Raw genomic sequence first — 24,509 nt, 5'->3', positions numbered from 1 at the left:
TGGCTCTTGTAGTTGGGAGTGTAGGCATGGAACAGTGAATGTATAAAATAAAATAAATGCTAATGTGTTTTATGATAGTACAATAAACTGATTTTAAAAACCCTCTTTAGTGCTTGCTTCAGCAGCACACATACTCTAATTGGAACACTACAGAGAAGATTAGCTAGCCCCTGCGCAAGGACAACAAGCAAATTCATGAAGCATTCCATATTGAAAAAGAACAACAACAACACCTATTTAGACCTTAATATTTGTTCAGTATTATGCTAGGAACCAAAGAAGTTTGCCTGCTGGAAGAGCAGACTGAGGCCAAATTATTAAGGCCCTTAAAAATCCAAGGAGGGAAGTTTAAACTCAATGCAAAATGTAAAGCAAAGCCACAAAAAGTTAAAATTCCATTTTGGAAAGGACAGTTATCCCTGTTTTGCATTAGAGGAAACTGAGTCTCAGAGACTTTAAGTAATTAACCTTAACCTGAGATCACTCAAACATCTGCATTCCAGAGCATTTTCTCTATAGAATCACCAAATGTTGCTCAGAAGTAAATGAAGCTTCATTTAGGCTGATGTTTCTGGATAAAGAACCTGGTAAGCAGACAGATGTGCGTCATCCACACAAATATCAAAGTCACAAGGATGTGAAGAAACATGAGGCATATGCTCAGGTAAGAGAAGAGAGTGGTGGCAATGGAGATGGAAGAAAATGTCCATGCCTCAAACATTACTTCCCTTAAGGAGTGAAGAAAGGAAAGCTGCAGGCTCAGCTTCGGGAAGCTATGTGGGAAGAAATGAAAAGTAGGTCAAAGATGAAACATTTCCTCTCCACCAACTTCCACTCAGAGTAGAAGAGTCTGGCCTCAGGCAAAAGCAAGAAGAGCTAGAGCTGGCACTAGTTATTATTTGACCAGGAGTGTTTAAGTGAGGTAACCAGTAGTAAGTTAAAACTAGGAATCAGTTTCACTTCCATTTAACACTTATGAAAAAATTCTTAAAAGACACATAAAAATGGTAAAACCTGGTGCAGACTTTCATAAAATTATCTACCAGCTAAGAGGAGATCCAAGAAGAAGTGATTAAAATAAAAGGTAAAACTGTTAAGAGAAGGGTGGCTTAGGAAGGGGCCTAATGCGAAAATCCAATATGGACAATCCTCTCCCACCTCACACCAAGCACACCAACTTTCAACCATGAGAAAAGTGTCCTTTTTTCACCTATGAGAAGCAGGAGGAAGGAGAACATTTATCTAAGAACAAGTTTACCAAAATGAACAATGTCATCAGGGCTGTAAATCAGTGGTTCTTACACACACACAAAAGTATTACATTCTTTCAATTACACCGCTTCATAAATTTTAATTTATGCAATATAAGCCAGAGATGGCTCACACCTGTAAGCCCAGCACTTCAGGAGGCTAAGGAGGGAGGAGCACTTGAGGTCAGGAGTTTGGGACTAGCCTGCCCAAGAGCAAGACCCCATTTCTACAAAAAAATGGAAAAATTAGGTGGGTGTGGCAGGCACTTATAGTCCCAGCTACTCAGGAGGCTGAGGCAAGAGGTTGCTGTGAGCTATGATCACATAATGGCACTCTAAACTAGACAACAGAGTGAGACACTGTCTCGGGGGGAAAAAATTATTCAATATAAACTCTTATCCTTGATTCTGATAAAGTTCATGTCTTAAGATAAAAGAATTTCCTTCCCTTTTATAAAATCCTGATTTTTATACGGTGATTTTTTTCAATGTCTCTGCAAGACAAAATAAAATTAGTAGCCCTGTTTCAGCCCTCTGTGTCGAAATCCAGAATTTAGTACTGGAGGTAATAGCTTCTGTAGAACTGAGTGGTACAGGTACAACGGGAAAGGAACGGGAGTAGGTCACAGCTCTGGGGCTTAATTGGTCAGTACCTCTCAACTCTGTCCTCAGACTCCCAGCCTCTCAAGAAGAGTCCAGATAGGGCCATCATAGTCTTGCTCACAGGCCACCAGCACTTCTATCACTCAGACTCATTCCTGAGAGGAGCATACATTGTAAAATAGTTTCCAAAATCACAGGAAGTTTACCAAAAAATAGAGCACATCTGCTCTTAGAGTTGCAAGCTTTCCAACTACAAGTAGGTACTGTCTTACTAGGCTGATACAACACAAATATGACAACTCCTTCAAAAGTGACAAGGAGGCGGCACCCGTAGCCCAGTGGGTAGAGCACCAGCCACATACACCAAGCTGGTGGGTTCAAACCCGGCCAGGACCAGTAAAAACAACAATGACAACTGCAACAGAAAATAGCCAGGCCTTGTGGCCGGCACCTGTAGTCCCAGCTACGTGGGAGGCTGAGGCAAGAGAATCGCTTAAGCCCAAGAGTTCGAGGTTAATTTGAGCTGTGACGCCATGGCACTCACCAGGGTGACAGCTTGAGACTCTGTCTCAAAAAAAAAAAAAAAGGGACAAGGAAATAAAACTTCTGTCTACCAAACTATTTCCTAAGTTAATTCTGTGTAATTTGATTTCACATACCCAGTCTGATAGGGAACCAAAAAGTGTAAGTTTGGGAAATAATATCAACTCAACAATATGAGTTGTTTATAAGGACAGAATTCTCACTTGTCCTTGTGCCCCTTGCTCTCTCTCACACTTCAATTCAGCCCACATGAAAATTTCTATCCTCGGGTCCGTGTAGCACAGTAGTTACAGCGCCAGCCACATACACCAAAGTTGGCAGGTTTGAACCCGGCCCTGAACCTGGCCCAGGCCAGCTAACCAACAATGACAACTGCAACAAAAAATAGCCAGATGTTGGAGCGGGCGCCTGTAGTCCCAGCTACTTGGAAGGCTGAGGCAAGAGAATCACTTAAGCCCAAGAGTTTGAGGTTGCTGTGAGCTGTGATGCCATAGCACTCTACCAAGGGCAACATTCTGAAACTCTATCTAAAAAAAAAAGAAGAAAGAAAACTTCTATCCTCACTCCTCTTCTTTTACCCTTTCCTAGAAGCACTAGCAAAGAGTGCTTCTCTCCTAGACAAACATGTGACCTTTATTTTATTTAATTCCTCTTTCTTACTTTGTCAATGACTCTGACACTTGGTTAGAAAAAGTTTAAACTTTCCCATGCAGAAAGAAAAAAAAAGAGAGATACTTATACTCCTAAATTTACCTCTACTCCTTCAATCTACTGTGCCAACTTTCTGCTGCTTCCCATACACAAACCCTTCTACATGCAATTCAATTCTACTTAACCTCAACATTCTACAGTAAAGTAGTCTCTTAAAAGTCACCAAAGACCTTCCAGTCTCAAAATTAAATACTAATTCCCATTTTCATCATCAGGCTTTTTGTCAAGGACTGACTAGCCCTGCCTTCTCAAAACTTTCTTGACAATCATGATAATCATTTTCTAATTCTCCTGTTACCCCTAAACTCCCATTCTTTCCCTGCTAAACTGTCAGGGCCTAGGAGCAAATCCAACAGTGGCTCCCGCCGGAGTATGAAGAGAGAGACGCGTTTCAGGGAAGGGTTTGGGTAGTGGATGGCTTTACTGGGTATTAATGAAAGGAGAAAGGGAGAAAGCAAGCTCAAAATCTGATACAAACTTGGTAGGAAATCTTAGCTTGCTGATTTAAAGTTGTTGGGCCCTGGCAATACACTAGGAAAATAATGCTTTATTACAAAGCTGTGACTTCCAAACCACACTCCAGATGGGGAGAGAAGGCTTTAATGTTTTAAATGTCTAGCTTTCCTGAAATCTTGTTTTTAAAAAGGGTTATGCTGTTTTGTTAAACTTTAAAAGTCTACTTCTAAATAAAAGTAACCACACAGGTAACGTGACAGTAACAGCAGTGTGCAAATTCCAGCTTGGCCCTTAGTTTCCTTATCCAGAAAACATGGCTAATGATATCCTAAATACCACTTCAGTAAACTGAAGCTGAGGGAACTAAAGGAAGTATCCTGTGCTTTTAAGCCATAAAGCATATTTCTATGCGTACAATTATTTTTAAAGTAACCAGTGTGAACTCTTCCATAGAAATAATGACCGCTTAATTAAGTACTGAAAATAGCTGTGCAAAAGTTCAAAACTACATTTTCGATTTACAATAATCAACACTCTTTTCACTTTAAAGGTCAAAATTAATTCAGTAAAATCCTAAACAACTAGTGAAAGTATTATAATGAAATCAAATAATCAATTTTAAGATGTACTAATTTAATAAAATTTAAAACTAAAAACAAACTATTAAGAATGGTAGAAGCCTTTCCTACAAAAGGTTGCATATTTGTGTCCCTTAGTTAATCAAACAAAAAGGATAGCTACTTTGGAGATCTATTTATACCTTTAAGCATGCTGCAATTTTCCTACTACATAATGAACTACGCATTTTTGCATTAGATATATACCCAAAATAACTGCTCCAGTGAATCTACAAATTAAAAAATATTTCTTATTTTAATTTCAAAGATAAGAGTTTCACAAAATAATTATAACTCTAAAATAATAAAAATTACACTTGAAAATCCTAACCTGTCAGGGGACAATGTGCCTTCATAAATGTGAAGCGTCTATATACAGTTAATTTCCCCATAAAATACCAACAGTAAGTTGGCCAAATGAACAATTAATCCATATATTCATTAAAGCAAACATTCAAAGTTACACCTCTCAGAACTTAAATTCAGTCTTCTACAAAAGTAGTATTATGATCTTAAGTATTTAACAGAATTTCCTGCTTCTGTAAAAGCCACAAGGAGCTGCTGCTCCCCACAGCACACACAGACGTTACTGTTCCTCTACTGCAGTGATGTTCATCTGGTGTGCCCTGAAAAAATTTTAAAGATGGTTAACTAAATTATTTTCGAAAGAAGTTCAAAGCACAGTAAGTATATTTTTTGTTACTCTTTCTTTTTTTAATCAACATTAAGTGTGCCTCGGAAGTTTAACTGTAAGTTCAAGTGTGCTGTGAGATAAAGAAGGTTGGAAAAAACGGCTCTGCAGGCTGGGCGCAGTGGCTCACGCCTGTAATCCCCTAGCACTCTGGGAGGCCAAGGCGGATGGGTTGCTTGAGCTCGCGAGTTTGAGAACAGTTGGAGCAATCTCTTCTAAAAATAGAAAAAATGAGGTAAGAGGATCACTTAAGCCCGAGTTGGAGGTTGCTATGAGCTATGACGCCACAGTACCCTACCCAGGACTACAGCTTGAGACTCTCTCAAAAAACAAAACAAAAACTAAAACTGCTCTACTATTTTAATAAAACAGATCCTAACATATTTGAATTCCTACATATTAAACCTTTATTTGGGAAGATTAACAACTTGTTAGGACTTTTTCAGTGACAAGTGCTGTACACAACTCAAAACAGGCCCGAGCCAAAAGAGGACCTCAGTAGCACACACAATTGAAAAGGTAAAAAAAAGAGGCCATGGGAGGGTCTTAGCCAAGGATGGACCCAATAGGATAAATAGCGTCTTTAAAGTCACATACTAGTGGGGGTTGCCAGGGTCAGGCACTGACCCCACCAAATTGGTTTGCAGTTTTCACACATCTGGTTAATCCAGACAACTTAACATGGGAAACAAACTGTCAGGGGGGTCAGTCCCTGACCTTCCCACCCCACCCCCACCCCCAACTGGTATGGGACAGTTTAAGAGCTCCTCACCAACCTCTCAATTTTGGGGTTGACTTCATTTTCAGACAGGCTCTCCATACATGATGGCTTAGAACACTCTTAACAGCTACATCAGAAAAAGGAATAAAATAATCTTTAAAAAAATCCTTTCTCAATACTTGTGCCATAGCTCTCATCAGTTCAGATTAGGCCACATAGCCTACTCTGAATCAATCACTGTGGATAGGAAGGATAAAGTGGATTTATTTTGGATTGGATTCTGTACATCTGCTGGGGGGTAAGAGAATGTGCACTTGAATCACACGGAATAGAAAGGATTATTAAATGACGAGTGTTGGTGCCCTGAGGAGATCAGATGGACACCACCACAGATCGTCAGTGGGTGCTATCCTGCAAAAAACAGCACTAGGGTTTTGAGGAGCACTGGTAGACCATCAAATGCAAGAAACCATACAAGGCAAGACTACAGGCTTACATGTTATTTTCATCAATTTACTCACTGCCAAGAAACAAGTTATTGGTGACAAGTGCCTCCTCTCTCCTCAATACTCTCCTAATCTTAAAAACTGAACTGTGAGCAGAAATGAATAAAAGACCTACGTTTAATACCTCAAACTATAAAAACTTCTAGAAGAAAAATCATTGTAATCTTTGGGTAGGTAAAGATTTCTTAGGACACAAGAAACATGAACTATAGAAGAAAAAAAATGGGCTTTATCAGAATTAAAGCCCTGGCTTCTTAAAAAAAAGCACTATTGATAAGCCCACAGTCAACATCACACGTAATAGTGAAAGACTGCCTGGTTTTCTCCCTAAGATGAAGACGACAAATATACCCTACTCTCACTTCCTTCCATTCAATGGGATACTGGAAGTTCTAGCCAGAACGATTATTCAAGAAAAAGAAATAAAAGGCATCCAGATTGGGAAAGAAATAAAACCATCTGTATTTGCAGATGATACAATCTTATATAGGGGAAAATCAAGGAATGCACTTAAAAGCTATAAACTAATAAGCTGAGCAAGGCTGTAGGCCACGAAATCAATGTTCAAAAATCACCTGTAGGCTGGGCAGAGTAGTTCACACCTGTAATCGTAATACTCTGGGAGGGCGAGGGGAAAGGATCCCACGTGCTCAGGAAGACAGCCTGACCAAGAGAAAGACCTCGTCGCTATTAAAAATAGAAAAAACGAGGCCAGCATTGTTGCAGAAATCTGTAGTTCCAGCTATTCAGGAGGCTGAGACAGGAGGATCACTTGTGTTTTTTTTGTGTGTGTGATTTTTTTGGCCAGGGCTGGGTTTGAACCCGCCACCTCTGGCATATGGGACCGGCGCCCTACTCCTTGAGCCACAGGCGCCGCCCTGACAGGAGAATCACTTGAATCCAAGAGTTCAAGATTACCGTGAGCTAGACTGACACTACTGCACTCTAGACTGGGCAAGACAGTGAGATGCTGTCTCAAAAACAAAAACAACAAAATAACAGCAACAACAAAAACAAACCACCACCATTCCCCCCCCCCCCCAAAAAACCCTCAAAACCTCTATCTATACCTTACTAGTGAACGATTTTTAAAAATTCCATTCACAGCCAGAATGGTAGTTCATGCCAGTAACCCTAGCACTTTGAGAGGCAGGTGGATTGCATGAGCTCAAGGAGTTTCAGACCATTCTGAGCAAGAGTGAGACCCCATCTCTTAAAAAAAAAGAAGCCTGAAGCCACGTGGCTCAGGCCTGTAATCTTAGCATTCGGGGAGTCCAAGGTGGGTGAAGTGCCTAAGCTGAGGAGTTCAAGACCAACCTGAGCAAGAGCAAGACCCTGTATCTAAAGAAAGAAAAAAAAAAAAGGAACTGGGCATTATGGCAGGCACCTGTAGTCCCAGCTACTAGGGAGGCTGAGGCAAGAGAATCACTTCAGCCCAAGAGTTTGAGGCTGCTGTGAGCTCTGACATCACGGTACTCAACCCCAGGGTGACTAAGACTCTGCCTTTAAAAAAAAAAGAATTAATGGACTTGACAGAAAGGGAATTTAAAATATGGATGACAGGCTCAGTGCCTGTGCTCAGTGGTTAGGGCACCAGCCACATACACTGGGCCTGGTGGTTCAAACCTGGCCCAAGGTCTGCTAAACAAATGACAACTACAACAAAAAATAGCCAAACATTGTTAGCTGGTCATTGTGGCGGGCACCTTGTAGTCCCAGCTACTCGGGAGGCTGAGGCAAGAGAACTGCCTAAGCCCAAGAGCTAGAGATTGCCGTGAGCTGTGACACCATAGCACTCTACTGAGGGCGACAAAGTGAAACTCTGCCTCTAAAAAAAAAAAGGTTGCTAGACATTGTGGTGGGCAGCTGCACTCCCAGCTACTTGGGAGGCTGAGGCAAGAGGAAAGAGGATTGCTTAAGCCCAAGAGTTTGAGGTTGCTGTGAGCTGTGATGTACAGCGCTCTACTGAGGGTGACATACTGAGACTCTGTCTCAATAAATAAATAAATAAATACATACATACATACACACACACACACATACAATATGCATAATAAAGACAATAAAAGGAATGGACAAGAAAATGGAAAGACAGAACCAAAAGCTGGACAAGAGATATGTAGAAAAGGGTATGGAGCAGCTTAAGGAAATGAAGGAAACCATCAAGGAATGTAAAGATGCAGAAGAAAGTATCAAAAACAGATTAGACCATGGAGAAGAAAGAACCTCAGAGTTAGAGAATAAAGTTTTCACGTTAACTTAAGTAGTCAAAGAGGCAGAAAAGAAGAGAGAGAAAGCAGAACAGGCACTTAGAGAACTCCGTGAAGCATTCAAATATACAAATAATAGGGATTCCTGAAGAGGATGAAGATTGTCCCAGAGGAATGGAAGCCCTACTCGAGACCATCATAAAGGAATACTTCCCAAGTCTTTTTTTTTTTTTTTTTGTGGTTTTTGGCCAGGGCTAGGTTTGAACCCACCACCTCCGGCATATGGGACCGGCGCCCTACTCATTGAGCCACAGGCGCCACCCTACTTCCCAAGTCTTACTAAAGACCCCGACACACTCCTTTAAGGTGGATATCGAACCCTGCATCATCTCAACTCAAACAGCCTCTCCATGACACATTGTAATGAGCCTGTCCAAAGTCAAGATGAAAGAAAAAATTCTGCCGTCAGGAGTAAGTGCCAACTGACCTATAGAGGCAGAGCCATTAGGATGACAGCACTTTTCAACTGAAACCTTCCAAGCCAGAAGAACATTGTCATTCACCTTCGACATTTTTCTTTTTTTTTTTTTTTGCAGTTTTTGGCCAGGGCTGGGTTTGAACCCGCCACCTCCAGCATATGGGGCCAGCGCTCTACCTTTTTGAGCCACAGGCACCGCCCCACCTTCGACATTCTTATACAAAACAATTTTCAGGGGCCGGCGCCTGTGGCTCAAAGGAGTAGGGCATCGGCCCCATATACAGGAGGTGGTGGGTTCAAACAGAGCCCAGCCAAAAACTACAAACAAACAACAACAACAAAAAAAAACAACCATTTTCAGCCCAGAATTCTGTATCCTTCTAAACTAAACTTCAAAATTTGCAGATATACAAGCATGGAGGGAATTCACCACAAGACCAGCTCTACAGGAAATACTTAGATCTATTCTGAACACTGACCACCACAATGGACCACCAGCAAAGTAAACACTCAGAAGCTAAAGGTCAAAACATAGCTTTCACAATGGCCCAAAGGATAAAACTACACCATGGACTGACACAAAATAAGATGAATAGAACTCCACCACACTTACCAATTCTCTCAATAAATGTCAATGGACTGAACTCACCACTGATGAGGCACAGGATGGCTGATGGGATAAAAAAGCACAAGCCATCCATATGCTGTCTCCAGGAGACACACCTACCTACCCGTGAAGGACAAATTAAGACTCAGGGTTAAGGGATGGAGAACAATATATCAAGCAAATGGAAATCAAAAGAAAGTAAGGATTTCAATCTTACTTTCAGATAGAAGCAGATTTAAAGCAACTAAAGTTAAGAAAGACAAAAACCACTTTCTACTGGTCAAAGGAACAATTCAACAAGAAGACATTTCAATTTTAAATATTTATGCACCCAACTTAAATGCTCCCAGATCTATGAAACAGAACTTGATGGGTCTGAGCAATATGATATCCTATAATATCATAATAGACAGGAACTTCAACACCCCTCTGACGGAACTGGACAGATCCTCTAAACCAGTGATTCTCAACCTTCCTAATGCCATAGCCCTTTAATAACCGTTCCTGTGGGTCGTGGCCCACAGATTGAGAACCTCTGCTCTAAACAGAAACTAAACAAAGATGCAGAGGACTTAAATGTGACCCTAGAACAAACAGGATTAATAGACATATACAGAATACACCATCCTGAAACTAAGGAATATACATTTTTCTCATCAGCACATGGTACATACTCCAAAATCAACCACCTCCTAGAATATAAATCAAACCTCAGCAAAACTAAAACAGAAATTACTCCTGTATCTTCTCAGACCACAAGGCAATAAAGGTGGAACTCAATGCCAACAAAAATATTCATCCCCACACAAAGACTTGGAAATTAAACAACCTTATGCTGAATGATAGTTGGGTTCAGAAAGAGATAAAACAAGAAATCATTAAATTCCTCTAACATAACAACAATGAAGACACAAGTTACCAAAACCTGGGGGATACAGCAAAAGCTTTAGTAAGAGGGAAATTTATTGAATTAGAGGCCTACATATGAAAAACAGATAGCACATCACCAAACTCCAGAACAATTTTATGGAATTGGAAAAATATGAAAAATTTAATCCCAAACCCACCAGCATATGAAATAACCAAAATTAAATCAGAAATGAATGAAATTAAAACAAAAGAATCATTCAGAAAATTAATGAAACAAAAAGTTGATTTTTTAAAAAAATTAATAAAATAGAAAAACCTTTGGCCAGATCAACTAGAAACAGAAGAGTAAAATCTCTAATAGCCTGAATCAGAAATGACAAAGGGGAAATAAGAACAGATCCCACAGAGATCCAAAAGATCACCTCTGAGTACTACAAGGAACTCTATGCCAAGAAATTTGACAACGTGGAAGAAATGGATCAATACCTGGAATCGCACCCTCTCCCTAGACCAGTGGTTCTCAACCTTCCTAATGCAGTGGCAGCCCTTTAATACAGTTCCTGTGGGTCACGCCACCCACAGGTTGAGAACCGCTGCCATAGACTCAATCAAGAAGAAATACATTTCTTGAAATACAGACCGATTTCAAGAACTGAGATCAAAGAAACAATTAAAAATCTACCAACAAAAAAACATCCTGGTCCAGATGGCTCACACCAGAATTCTATCAAATCTTCAAGAAGAGCTTATATCCATATTGCAGAAATCATTCCAAAAAAATTGAGAAGCCTCATTTTGTCTGAACCTGGGATGAGGAGAAGCCCCTTTGCAAAGCCAAAGCATACCCCATCAGACCCAGTTAAACAGACCCTTCTGGTGAGACAAAAGAGAAAAGGAAACCTCTCCGACCCTGCCTAAACTTAATTCATCTAATGGTGAGCTTTTTCATCTAGAACTCCTTTTCTAAACTTTTTTTAACTTCTCTTCCTATCCTCTACTTTTTTTTTTTTTTTTTTGAAACAGAGTCTCTAGCTGTTGTTGCCCTGGGTAGAGTGCCATGACTCACAGCAACCTCAGACTCTTGGACTTAAGTGATTCTCTTGCCTCAGCCTCCCAAGTAGCTAGGACCATAGGTGCCCGTCACAACGCCCGGCTATTTTTGGTTGCAGTTACTGTTGTTTAGCAGCCCACAGCGGTCTGGCTGCCTGGGTTTTCTGAAGATCTGGTGCAGACACTCTCAGTACGTAGCTGAAATTCCCTCCTGATCCTAGCTTCAAAAGACCGACAACTCCTGGAAAATCAGAATGCCTACTGGACACTGTCCAGGAAAGTTGAACTCTAGGTATTTTTGCTTATAGAAAGAAGGTAAGGTGATCTTTTCTGTAACAAACACAGGAGCAACTTCATCCAGATAGTCACCTTGTAAAAATCTTCTAAAAAAGGGCAGAGATCTCAGTAATGGGTATTAATGTCCTCTCAGGATTGCTGGCAGCCCTGGCAGCTCCAACTGGTTCCCACCTCTCACTGTCTATCTTTTCTTTGGTTACTGTCTGATAAGGTCACTAATTATGATTTTTTTTCTCATTCTCAGTTTCAAACCCTCTACCTCATGCTCAATTTATTAACCAGTCATCCGAAAACAACTCCTCATGAATTCTCACCTTACTGGATACCAACCAGCTCAGACTGAAAATGCCAAAGAGTTCCTGTAAACTCCACTCCCTTACTCCATACCCCATATCCCCCCATCTCTCTTTACAGGCAGCCCACACAGCCCCTCCCCACACAGGAAGTAATCAAAGAGATACCCAGGTGGAATAAAGCCATTTTAATTGCAAAAAAGAAAATGAGAAGGAAGAAATCTTCCCCAACAGTTCTACAAAGCAAACATCACCCTGATACCAAAACCAGGAAAAGACCCAACTAAAATGGAGAATTTCAGACCAATCTCATTAATACAGATGCAAAGGGCGGCGCCTGTGGCTCAGTGAGTAGGGTGCCGGCCCCATATGCCGAGGGTGGTGGGTTCAAACCCAGCCCCGGCCAAACTGCAACAAAAAAATAGCCGGGCATTGTGGCGGGCACCTGTAGTCCCAGCTACTCGGGAGGCTGAGGCAGGAGAATCGCGTAAGCCCAAGAGTTAGAGGTTGCTGTGAGCTGTGTGACGCCACGGCACTCTACCCGAGGGCGGTACAGTGAGACTCTGTCTCTACAAAAAAAAAAAAAATACAGATGCAAAAATTCTCAATAAAATCCTACCCAATAGCCGGCTGTGGTGGCTCACGCCTGTAATCCTAGCACTTGGGAGGCTGTGGCAAATGGATTGCCTGAGCTCACAGGTTCGAGACCAGCCTAAGCCAAAGCAAGACCTCTCTAGAAATAGCTAGGCATTGTGGCAGGCACCTGTAGTCCCAGCTACCCAGGAGGCTGAGGCAAGAGAATCACCTGAGACCAAGAGTTTGAGGTTGCTATGAGCTATGACACCATGGCACTCTACCAAGGGTGACGAAGTGAGACTCTGTCTCAAAAAAAAAAAAAAAAAAAAAAAAAAAGACAAAAAAATCCTACCCAATAGATTACAGCTACATATTTAAAAAAGAAAAAAAAAAGTCATTCATCATGATCAAGTAGGTTTCATCCCAGGGATGCAAGGCTGGTTTAACATACACACGTCCAATAAACGTAATTCGCTACATCAACAGAAGCAAAAACAAAGACCCTATGATTCAACAGATACAGGAAAAGCATTTGATAAAATTCAAAATCCTTTTCTAATTAGAACTCTGAAGAAAACAGGCATAGATGGCACATTTCTTAAACTGACTGAAGCCATCTACAACCAACCACAACTAATACTATACTGAATGGAATAAAACTGAAAGCGAAATTTCCGCTTAGAACTGGAACCAGACAAGACTGTCCTCTAACACCACTACTATTAAACATAGAGCTGTAAGTTCTAGCTAATACAATCAGGCAAGAGAAGGAAATAAAGGGCATCCAAATAGGGCAGAGGAGGTCAAACTCTCCCTCTTTGCAAACGATAGGATCTTACGCTTAGAGAACCCTAAAGACTCCTGAAAGTGATCAAAAAATAACAGTAATGTCTCAGGATACAAAATCAATGTCCACAAATGAGAAGCCTTTGTATATCCCAATATCAACCAAGATGAGAAGCTAATCAAGGACACAAATTCCCTTCACAGTAGCTTCAAAGAAAATGAAATACCTAAGTATATACTTAACAAAAGATACGAAGGACCTCTATAAAGAAAATGATGAAACCCTAAGAAAATAAACAGCAGAAGATATTAACAGACAGAAGAACATATACCATGCTGATGGCTGGGAAGAATCAACATTGTTAAAATGTCTGTATTTCCCAAAGCAATCCACGGATTCAATGCAATCCTCATTAAAATACCAACATCATACTTTCAAGATTTGGAAAAAATAATTCTTCGTTTTGTATGGAACCAGAAAAAACCCTGTATTGCCAAGGCAATTCTTCATAATAAAAACAAAGTCGGGGGCACCAACCTACCAGACTTTAGGCTACACTACAAGACTGTAGTGATCAAAACAGTGTGGTATTGGCACAAAAATAAAGACATGGACATCTGAAACCGAATAGAAAACCATAAGATGAAACTAACATCTCTCTCTCTCTCTCCCCATTTCTCCCCCACCTTTCCTCTCTCTTCTCCCTTCTCTCCCTCTTCTTTTCTCTCCTCCGTGCTGCTCTGCAGCATCCCTCCCTCACCAATAAAAACCTTTCGTACAAACCTTGGTGGTCTGTGAGATCTTTGCCAGTCAATCAGACTGGGGAAAGACTTTATAAAGAAGACTTTACAGACAACTGCAATAACAAAAAACAAAAGGGACTTAATTAAATTGAATACCTTCTGTACAGCTAAAGAGACAATAATCAAAGCAAATAACCATCAGAATGATTTTATCATAAACAAAACCTTGATAACCAGGATCTACAGAGAACTCAAATTAAGCAACATTAAAAAAAGCCAACTGGGCGGTGCCTGTGGCTCAGTGAGTAGGGCGCTGGCCCCATATACTGAGGATGGCGGGTTCAAACCCGGCCCCAGCCAAATTGCAACCAAAAAATAGCTGGGCGTCATGGTGGGTGCCTATAGTCCCAGTTACTCGGGAGGCTGAAGCAAGAGAATCACCTAAGCCCAAGAGCTGGAGGTTGCTGTGAGCTGTGTGACGCCACAACACTCTACCAAGAGGAACAAAGACTCTGTCTCTTTAAAAAAAAAAAAAAAAAAAGCCAACAATCCCTTCTATCAATGGGCAAGAGAGATGAATAGAGCCTTCTCTAAAGAAGATAGACAAATGGCTAACAAACATATGAAGAAATGCTCATTGTCCCTAATTACCAGAGAAATGCAAATCAAAACCACCCTAAAATATCACCTAACCCCAATGAGAAAGGCCCACCTCACAAAATCTCAAAGCTGCAGATGCTGACATGGATGTGGAGAGAAAGACACTTTTACTCTGCTGGTGGTACTGCAAACTAATACAATCTTTTTGGAAGGAAGTATAGAGAATCCTCAAAGAACTCAAACTAGACCTGCCATTTGATCCTGCAATCCATTACTGGGTACCCAGAAGACAAAAAAATCATTTTATCATAAGGACATTTGCACTGGACTATTTAATCACACCTCAGTTTACAATTGCCAAACTGTGGAAACAACCTAATGCCCACCAACCCAGGAGTGGATTAACAAGCTGTGGTATATGTATACCATGGAATACTATTCAGCCATTAAAAAAGATGGAGACTTTACATCTTTTGTATTAACCTGGATGAAGTTGAAACACATTCTTCCTAGTAAAACATCACAAGAATGGGGCGGCGCCTGTAGCTCAGTGAGTAGGGCGCCGGCCCCATATGCCGAGGGTGGTGGGTTCAAACCCGGCCCCGGCCAAACTGCAACAAAAAATAGCCGGGTGCTGTGGCGGGTGCCTGTAGTCCCAGCTGCTCCGGAGGCTGAGGCAAGAGAATCGCTTAGGCCCAGGAGCTGGAGGTTGCTGTGAGCTGTGTGATGCCACGGCACTCTACCGAGAGCCATAAAGTGAGACTCTGTCTCTACAAAAAAAAAAAAAAAAAAAAAAAACATCACAAGAATGGAGAAGCAAGAATCCAATGTACTCAATTCTGACCTGAGGACAACAGATGACCTAGTACATGGTGAGGGGAGTGGGGGAAGGGGTGGGTGGAGAGGGGGAAGGGGGTGGGGCAAGGGGTGAGTGGAGAGGGGGAAGGGGAGAGCAGAGACAGGAAAGGAGGGAAGGGGGTGGGGTCACAGTGTGTGACACACCTCTTGGAGGTGGGACACAATTATAAGAGGGACTTTACCTAACAAATGCGATCAGTATAACCTGGTTCTCTATACCCTCAATGAATCCTCAACAACAACAACAACAACAATAATAATAATAATAAACCCACCAAGTAATGAATACTATATACAGAAAACACTGAATATATTTCTCTATGTGTTCAGGAAAGGGAAGAATTATCATATAGAGGCTTCCAATTTCACTTCTGAGTAAAATGGAGACAACTTAGTAAACTAAGGCTTCCTTATCTGCCAACACAGTATATGTGTACACAGGCAATTCAGCCACCCCTCTCCTAACTAATGTGCCATGCACACTGCCAAACAGAGGTAAAAGTAAAAAAAAAAAAAGTTCTGTCCATTAAGCAATTTTAATTTCATATGATAAAATTCACTTTAGTTGATACATTATCTTTTTTCAATTTTTTTTTTTTGAGACAGAGTCTCACTATGTCGCCCCTGGTAGAGAGCCAAGGCATTACAGCTCACAGCAACCTCAAACTCTTGGGCTTAAGCGATTCTCTTCCCTCAGCCTCCCAATTAGCTGGGACTACAGCCGCCCACCAGAACGCCCAGCTGTTTTTTTTTGTACAGACAAGGTCTCACTCTGGCTCAGGCTGGTCCCGAACTCCTGAACTCAGGCAATCCACTGGCCTCAGCCTCCTTAGAGTGCTAGGATTACAGGTGTGAGCCACTGCATCTGGCCACTTTAGTTTATATCTTATGATTTGAGTTTTTAAATAGAGACTTAAGAAATCATTCCCACCTTGTGGGTCATATTCTTTTTAAAATACAGTTTTACCTTTCACATGTGGGCCTTTAATCCACCTAATTTACCTTTATGATTTGGGTAGGAATTCAGTTTTATTTGTCTACAGATAATGAGTTAATTTTCCCTACGCATCTATTAAATAATCCCGTCCTTTCCTCATTATTTTTCTGGTGACATTATAAGCATATATTAAAATTCTATATATTCATGTGTCTATCTCTGAGTATTCCAAGTCAGCTTCATTGGTCTGTCTTACCATAAGGCCAGGGTAATAAAAACAGTGCAGTGTTGAGACATATATTCGTATGTGGTAGAGCAACCCCCCACCACCACACCACACCTACTTATTCTTTTTCACTAATATACGCTCATATGTTAAGTTTAGGGCAGGATGGGCAAAAATTAGAAAATCAGAACATAGCAAAGAGACAAAGCATTCTCATGCCCTGTTACAGTGGGCATGAAGATAAATAAAGCCTCTGGCTAGCCGTCTGGCACTACTTAAGTCAAATTAAATTTAAGCAAACCTTATGATCCCTTGCAATTCAGCTAAATTCTTACAGAGGGCCACAAAAGGATATGTACTAGAATGCTCACTGTAGCTCTGCCAGTGGGTGATGAAGAGATGGAAGCTATCTAAGCTTCTGCATAGTATACCCCCTGAAATACTATGTGGTAGTACAAAGCAATGAATTAGACACTTACATGGCAACAGAAAGAGAGCTTAAAACCATCACGATTAGTAAAATATAGGCAACAGATTAAGATAACATATTTATTATCTAAGTTAAAAATACAGACACTAATTACATTTTCAAGAACAACATATACAAATAAAATAGTGAAACACTATAAGAATGGGTGCTTTGGGGGTTAACAGACATGGGAAATGAGGAGAAAATGTAATAAAACGGACAAGTACAAAAGAAGAGAAAAAGGAATCACCCTTTACAGGGGAAAGGATAGGGCTAACAAACACCAGGCTAACTAGCCGTGGCTTACACCTTGGAGAAATCACCCCCAGTCCCAACATACACACATAAGCCATGACCACAGATTATTTTTACATGCTCCAATTTTATATATAATAAACCTTTATTAAATGAACTTTCAGCATAAAAAATTATAAAATGGTAAAAGAAATATCAAGAAATCTTGAATCAATACAACTGTAATGTAGGCTATAAAGATGATAATATCTAGCACTTGTGCAATCAGAAAAAAAATTATTAAATAGATAAAGGAACACAGGAAAAGTTTTAGACATGGTTTAAGTTCTGTTTGATTGAAAATACTGACTCCAGGGGGCAGTTACGAATGACTAGGAAGCCAGCCAGCATGATGGTTATGCCTGTAATCCTAGCATTGTGGGAGGCTGAGGTGGGTGGACTGCCTGAGCTCACAGGTTCGAGACCACCCTGAACAAGAGCAAGAAGACCAACTCCCCATCTCTAAAAACAGCCAGGCATGGTGATGGGCACCTGTAGTCCCAGCTACTCAGGAGGCTGAAGCAAGAGAATTGCTTGAGCCCAGAACTGGAGTTTGCTGTAAGCTATAATGCCACAGGCATTCTACTGAGGGCAACAAAGAAAGACTCTGTCTCAACAACAACAAAAAAAAAGGCTTAGTGCCTGTAGCCCAGCAGCTAGGGCACCAGCCACATACACAGGAGCTGGCGTATTCAAACCCAGGCCAGCCTGCCAAACAACAATGACAACTACAACCAAAAACTAGCCAGGCGTTGTGGGGGGGGGTGCCTGTAGTCCCAGCTACTTGGGAGGCTAGGGCAAGAGAATCACTTAAGCCCAACGGTTTGAGGTTGCTGTGAGCTGTGATGCCAGCCACTCTACCAAGGGCAACATAGTGAGAATCTGTCTCCAAAAAAATAAATAAATACAACAACAACAAAATAAATAGGAAACATGAGAAATAACTGCGCCAGGCCAGAGTGGAGAAGGTAAATTATTATCACTCTGATTTATTGAAAGTTGACTATGTGTAATAGAAGCCAAATGTATAATTTTGTGTTCAAATACCATTAACATGCTACTCTACTAGCAGGAGGTACCAAAGATTTAAGGCAAATTATGTAGCAAGTAAATTCAGAACTGAGAAAATCTATACTGTCATTATAGAGACGTGCAATTCAATGGTCGTGACTCATTTTTATTAACAGCAAAACAGTGTGCACAGTTCAGAATGTCAATAAATACTTAACACCATTATATGCTAAGCAACATTTTAGGAATTATAGATCCTGCAGTAAACAAATCCTCTTCTGTCTCCCTCTCCACCTCCTACAAAACTTAAGTCTGGAGGGACAGATGCTTCCCAAACAAAGTGAATTTTAATGTGGAAAATCTGAAAAAAGTTGTCCTCAGACTATGTTCCTGTCAAAACAGCTTGATGCTGAATAATCATACTATATACTACTGGGTATATAGGTAAGTATAGAGTATATAGAGTATATATACTATGGCGTACTAATTTAATATATAGGATACTGCACAGTATAAACTTATAACTACCAATTATATTAACATAGGGTTCTTTATTCAAATAAAATAAGTCTCGGGAGGCTCAGGTGGGGGGATGAGTTCCAAACCAGCGTGAGCTAGAACAAGACCCCACCTCTAAAAATAGCTGGGCGTGGGTGGTGCCTGTGGCTCAAAGGCAGGGCGCCAGCCCCATAGGCCAGAGGTGGCGGGTTCAAACCCAACCCTGGCCAAAAACCCGAAAAAAAAAAAAAAAATAGCTGGGCGTTGTGGCGGGCGCCTGTAATCCCAGCTACTCCGGAAACTGAAACAAGATGATTGCTTATGCCCAAAGTTTCAGGTTGCTGTGAGCTTTGACGCCAGCGCACTCTACCGGAGGTGACAAAGTGAGATTCTATCTTAAAAACAAGCCATCACCCACTCCCGAGAGGTTTATAATCAGTTATGAAGTATGGAAAATTTGAGCTCTTGAGCATCTATTCTAGAAGAGTCAGACTAAGTTGCAATTGTCTATTCTATTCAGAGCTCTACAGTAAAATAGCTTCATTCCCTCAAAAACTAAAAATCTTGGCTTGGCGCCCATAGCCCAGTGGTTAGGGCACCAGCCACACACAGTGGGTTTGAACCCAGCCAGGGCCTGCTAAACAACAATGATAACTACAACAAAAAAAATAGCCAAGTGTTGTGGTGGGCGCCTGTAGTCCCAGCTACTTGGGAGGCTGAGGCAAGAAAATCGCTTAAGCCCAAGAGTTTGAGGCTGCCGTGAGCTGTGACACCACACATTCTACTGAGTGTGACCTAGTGAAACTCTGTCTCAAAAAATAAATAAACAAACAAAAAGTATAAAATCTTATGTATACCTTCAAGGAATCAAAATTAAAATTAAAAAAATCCAAAACACACATGTAATTTGTGGTAATGAGATTTCATGTCACCAAAAATACTGAACACATAAGTGAATATGAGACTCAAGACTTACTTCCCTCAAGCTCTGAATTCAGTTTATGTAACAAAAGGCGGCCCTGAAATACCTTGCCTCCATATTTCTCTTAACATGAGATAGTTTGGTGATATTTAAAAGCACATGATACTGAAACAAAAAGGTATACTCTTTTAAAAAGGTCAAAAGCAAATTCAATAGTACACATCTCCTTTCTTACCTGATCCTAACATAAAGTGCATGAAATCTGAGGTTTAACCACCCATTACAGCCAAACCAAAAGTTATACCATATTTACTTTTACCTAGTTACAATAATAGTTTTAAGGAAAATGCACTTTATTTTTTTTTGAGACAGTCTTACTATGCTGCCCTCAGTAGAGTACCATTGCATCACAGCTCACAGCAACCTCAAACTCTTGGGCTTACGCGATTCTCTTGCCTCAGCCTCCCAAGTAGCTAGGACTACAGGTGCCCACCACAACACCCGGCTTTTTTTTTTTTGCAGTTGTTTAGCTGGCCCAGGCTGGGTTTGAACCCGCCAAACTCAGCATATGTGGTTGGCGCCATATCCACTGTCCTATAGGTGCCAAGACAGTAAATGCATTTTCTTTTTTTTTTTTTGTAGAGACAGAGTCTCACTTTATGGCCCTCAGTAGAGTGCGGTGGCCTCACACAGCTCACAGCAACCTCCAACTCCTGGGCTTAAGCGATTCTCTTGCCTCAGCCTCCCGAGTAGCTGGGACTACGGGCGCCCGCCACAACACCCGGCTATTTTTTGGTTGCAGTTTGGCCGGGGCCGGGTTTGAACCCACCACCTTTGGTATATGGGGCTGGCGCCTTACCGACTGAGCCAAAGGCGCCGCCCAGTAAATGCATTTTCTGATCCAGTGTAACAATCACTATAATAATCAAAGTACTGTTAACAAATCATGAACATGCATGAAGTTTTTCAAAAGGCTCTTCTATTTAGGTTTCTAACAGCAGTTAGCCCCTTATCACCCCTAGAATACCTTCACTCCTCCTAATGGAACTCCAAACCATCTACCCTCAAACACATTTCTACAAAACAAGAGGTAGGACAGTCATATGGAAACTATGACTCACAGTTGCATGGGGCTCCTTCCCTCTCCAACCCATAGGATTTCAAATTTCTACGTCAGAATACTACAGTACGTAGAACAATACCGAACTCAAGTACTAGTTACAAGAGGGTTTTGTTTTTGTTTTTTTGGTTAATGATGGCTCCAGAATCCCAGAGCTGTGAATGGCATTCAAACATGTGAAAGTATAAGAGATGAATATATGACATTTAAATTTCTCCTTATTAGACTCAAAGCATTTCATTTCAAATCCAAAATTCAATGCGCTGCTTATAAATCGTACTCTAATCAACAAATAAATACTCTTGTGATAAGGCTTGACCTGTGATCCTATTAGACATGTGCTCAAAGCACACTTGAGTAAGATGGGGGGGGGGATCAATAGTCTATTCCAAAGAAATAACATAAAACTAAATTTCTAATAACAGAAATGTAGTTAATATGGTCAGAAACAGCATAAGCCTCCAAATGCTAAGATGAATTTTACATAAAATCCAACTTACTGAAACCAGGAGGTGGGTCCTCACGAGGCAGTAAACCTTACAGCACCTTGATCTTGGACTTCCCAGCCTCCAGAGCTAGGTGCTCAGTTTAAGAAGCAAGGGCCGATCTTGGAGGCGGAGCAAGATGGCAGCCGACTAACAGCTTCCTTGCATCTGGGCACCGTGAGTCTGGGGAGATAGGACTCCAGGCATCTCTGGCCGGTGGGATCTGCCTATCATCACCCCTGAGAGGATACAGGGAGTCAGCGAGAGACTTCTGGACCCCAAGAGGAGGACTAAAACAGTGGAAAACCAGCAAGTGGTCGCGTGTGTTCAATCCGTCTACACCCGGCCACAACTTCCACAGGCACGAGAACTTAAAGAGCAAGAGAAAGTGAAAGGAAAATTAGGGCAAGGAAACAGATAAAAGAAATCACTCATGAGGAAGAATCAGCAGAAAACTCCAGGCAACATGAAGAACCAGTCCAGAACAACCCCGCCAACGGACCATGAGGTAGCTACTGCAGAGGATTCCACCTATACAGAAATGTTAGGAATGACAGAAAGGGAATTTAGAATACACATGTCGAAAACAATGAAAGAAATGATGGAAACGATGAAGGAAACTGCTAATAAAGTGGAAATTAACCAAAAGGAAATAAAAAACAGAATCAAATAAGAGATGAACGATATGAAGAATATAAAAAGGATATAGCAGAGCTGAAGGAAATGAAACAGTCAATCAGGGAACTTAAAGATGCAATGGAAAGTATCAGCAACAGGTTAGACCATGCAGAAGAAAGAATTTCAGAGGTAGAAGACAAAGTTTTTCAGATAACTCAGCTAGTAAAAGAGGCAAAAAAGAAGAGAGAGAAAGCAGAACGTTCACTGTCAGAATTATGGGACTTTATGAAGCGTTCCAACATACGAGTTATAGGAATTCCAGAAGGGGAAGAAGAATGCCCCAGAGGAATGGAAGCCATACTAGAGAATATTATAAAAGAAAATTTCCCAAATATCACCAAAGATTCTGACACACTGCTTTCAGAGGGCTATCGGACCCCAGGTCGCCTCAACTCTAACCGAGCTTCTCCAAGACACATTGTGATGAACCTGTCCAAAGTCAAGACAAAAGAAAAGATTCTGCAAGCTGCCAGGAGTAAGCGCCAGTCGACCTACAGGGGCAAATCCATCAGAGTGACCGCAGACTTCTCTAATGAAACTTTCCAAGCAAGAAGACAATGGTCATCTACCTTTAATCTACTTAAACAGAACAATTTCCAGCCCAGAATTCTGTACCCTGCTAAGCTAAGCTTCAAAATTGACGGAGAAATCAAATCATTTACGGATATACAAACATTGAGGAAATTCGCCACAACAAGACCAGCTCTACAGGAAATACTTCAACCTGTTCTGCACACTGACCACCACAAGGGATCAGCAGCAAAGTAAGAACTCAGAAATTAAAGGACAGAACCTAACCTCCACACTGATGCAAAAGATAAAACTAAGCAATGGACTCTCACAAAATAAGACAAATAGAATACTACCACGCTTATCAATTATCTCAATAAATGTTAATGGCTTGAATTCCCCACTGAAGAGACATAGATTGGTTGACTGGATTAAAAAAAACACAAGCCATCCATTTGCTGTCTGCAAGAAACATACCTGGCTTCAAAAGACAAATTAAAGCTCCGAGTCAAGGGTTGGAAGACAATTTTTCAGGTAAATGGAATTCAGAAGAAAAGAGGAGTTGCAATCTTATTTTCAGATACATGTGGATTTAAAGCAACTAAAGTCAAAAAAGACAAAGATGGTCACTTTATATTGGTCAAGGGAAAAATACAACAAGAAGACATTTCAATTCTAAATATCTATGCACCCAATTTAAATGCTCCCAGATTCTTGAAACAGACCTTACTCAGTCTGAGCAATATGATATCTGATAATACCATAATAACAGGGGACCTTAACACTCCTCTTACAGAGCTGGACAGATCCTCTAAACAGAAATTAAACAAGGATATAAGAGATTTAAATGAGACCCTAGAACAACTGTGCTTGATAGACGCATATAGAACACTCCATCGCAAAGATAAAGAATATACATTCTTCTCATCACCCCATGGAACATTCTCCAAAATTGATCATATCCTGGGACACAAAACAAGTATCAACAGAATCAAAAGAATTGAAATTTTACCTTGTATCTTCTCAGACCATAAGGCACTGAAGGTGGAACTCAACTCTAACAAAAATGCTCCACCCCACCCAAAGGCATGGAAATTAAACAATCTTCTGTTGAATAACAGATGGGTGCAGGAAGAAATAAAACAGGAAATCATTAACTTCCTTGAGCATAACAACAAGGAACACACAAGCTACCAAAACCTGTGGGATACTGCAAAAGCAGTTTTCAGAGGAAAATTCATCGCTTTAGATGCCTACATTCGAAAAACAGAAAGAGAGCACATCAACAATCTCACAAGAGATCTTATGGAATTGGAAAAAGAAGAACAATCTAAGCCTAAACTCAGTAGAAGAAAAGAAATATCCAAAATCAAATCAGAGATCAATGAAATTGAAAACAAAAGAATCATTCAGAAAATTAGTGAAACAAGGAGTTGGTTTTTTGAAAAAATAAATAAAATAGATAAACCATTGGCCAGACTAACGAGAAACAGAAAAGTAAAATCTCTAGTAACCTCAATCAGAAATGATAAAGGGGAAATAACAACTTATCCCACAGAGATACAAGAGATCATCTCTGAATACTACCAGAAACTCTATGCCCAGAAATTTGACAATGTGAAGGAAATGGATCAATATTTGGAATCACACCCTCTCCCTAGCCTCAGCCAGGAAGAAATAGAGCAGACCAATTTCAAGCGCTGAGATCAAAGAAACAATAAAAAAGCTTCCAACCAAAAAATGGCCTGGTCCAGATGGCTTCACTCCAGAATTCTATCAAACCTTCAAGGAAGAGCTTATTCCTGTACTGCAGAAATTATTCCAAAAAATTGAGGAAGAAGGAATCTTCCCCAACACATTCTATGAAGCAAACATCACCCTGATACCAAAAC

At 40.8% G+C, this 24,509-nt stretch overlaps 1 protein-coding gene and 1 non-coding gene across 2 annotated transcripts in view; one reads left to right on the top strand and one right to left on the bottom strand.

The window, feature by feature from the left end:
• UBE2E1 (ubiquitin conjugating enzyme E2 E1) overlaps positions 1–24,509 on the bottom strand; it is a 99,793-nt gene that overhangs the window by 27,288 nt on the left and 47,996 nt on the right. The window lies entirely within an intron of this gene.
• LOC128592936 (U6 spliceosomal RNA) lies at positions 110–215 on the top strand. The gene has a single exon (XR_008382143.1). It is a non-coding gene; the product is annotated as a U6 spliceosomal RNA (small nuclear RNA).

Source organism: Nycticebus coucang, chromosome 8 (assembly GCF_027406575.1).
Source record: "Nycticebus coucang isolate mNycCou1 chromosome 8, mNycCou1.pri, whole genome shotgun sequence".
Classification (NCBI taxonomy): Eukaryota; Metazoa; Chordata; class Mammalia; order Primates; family Lorisidae; genus Nycticebus; species Nycticebus coucang.
Note: the sequence above shows the minus strand (reverse complement) of the source record. Positions and strands in the feature narration are given on the sequence as shown.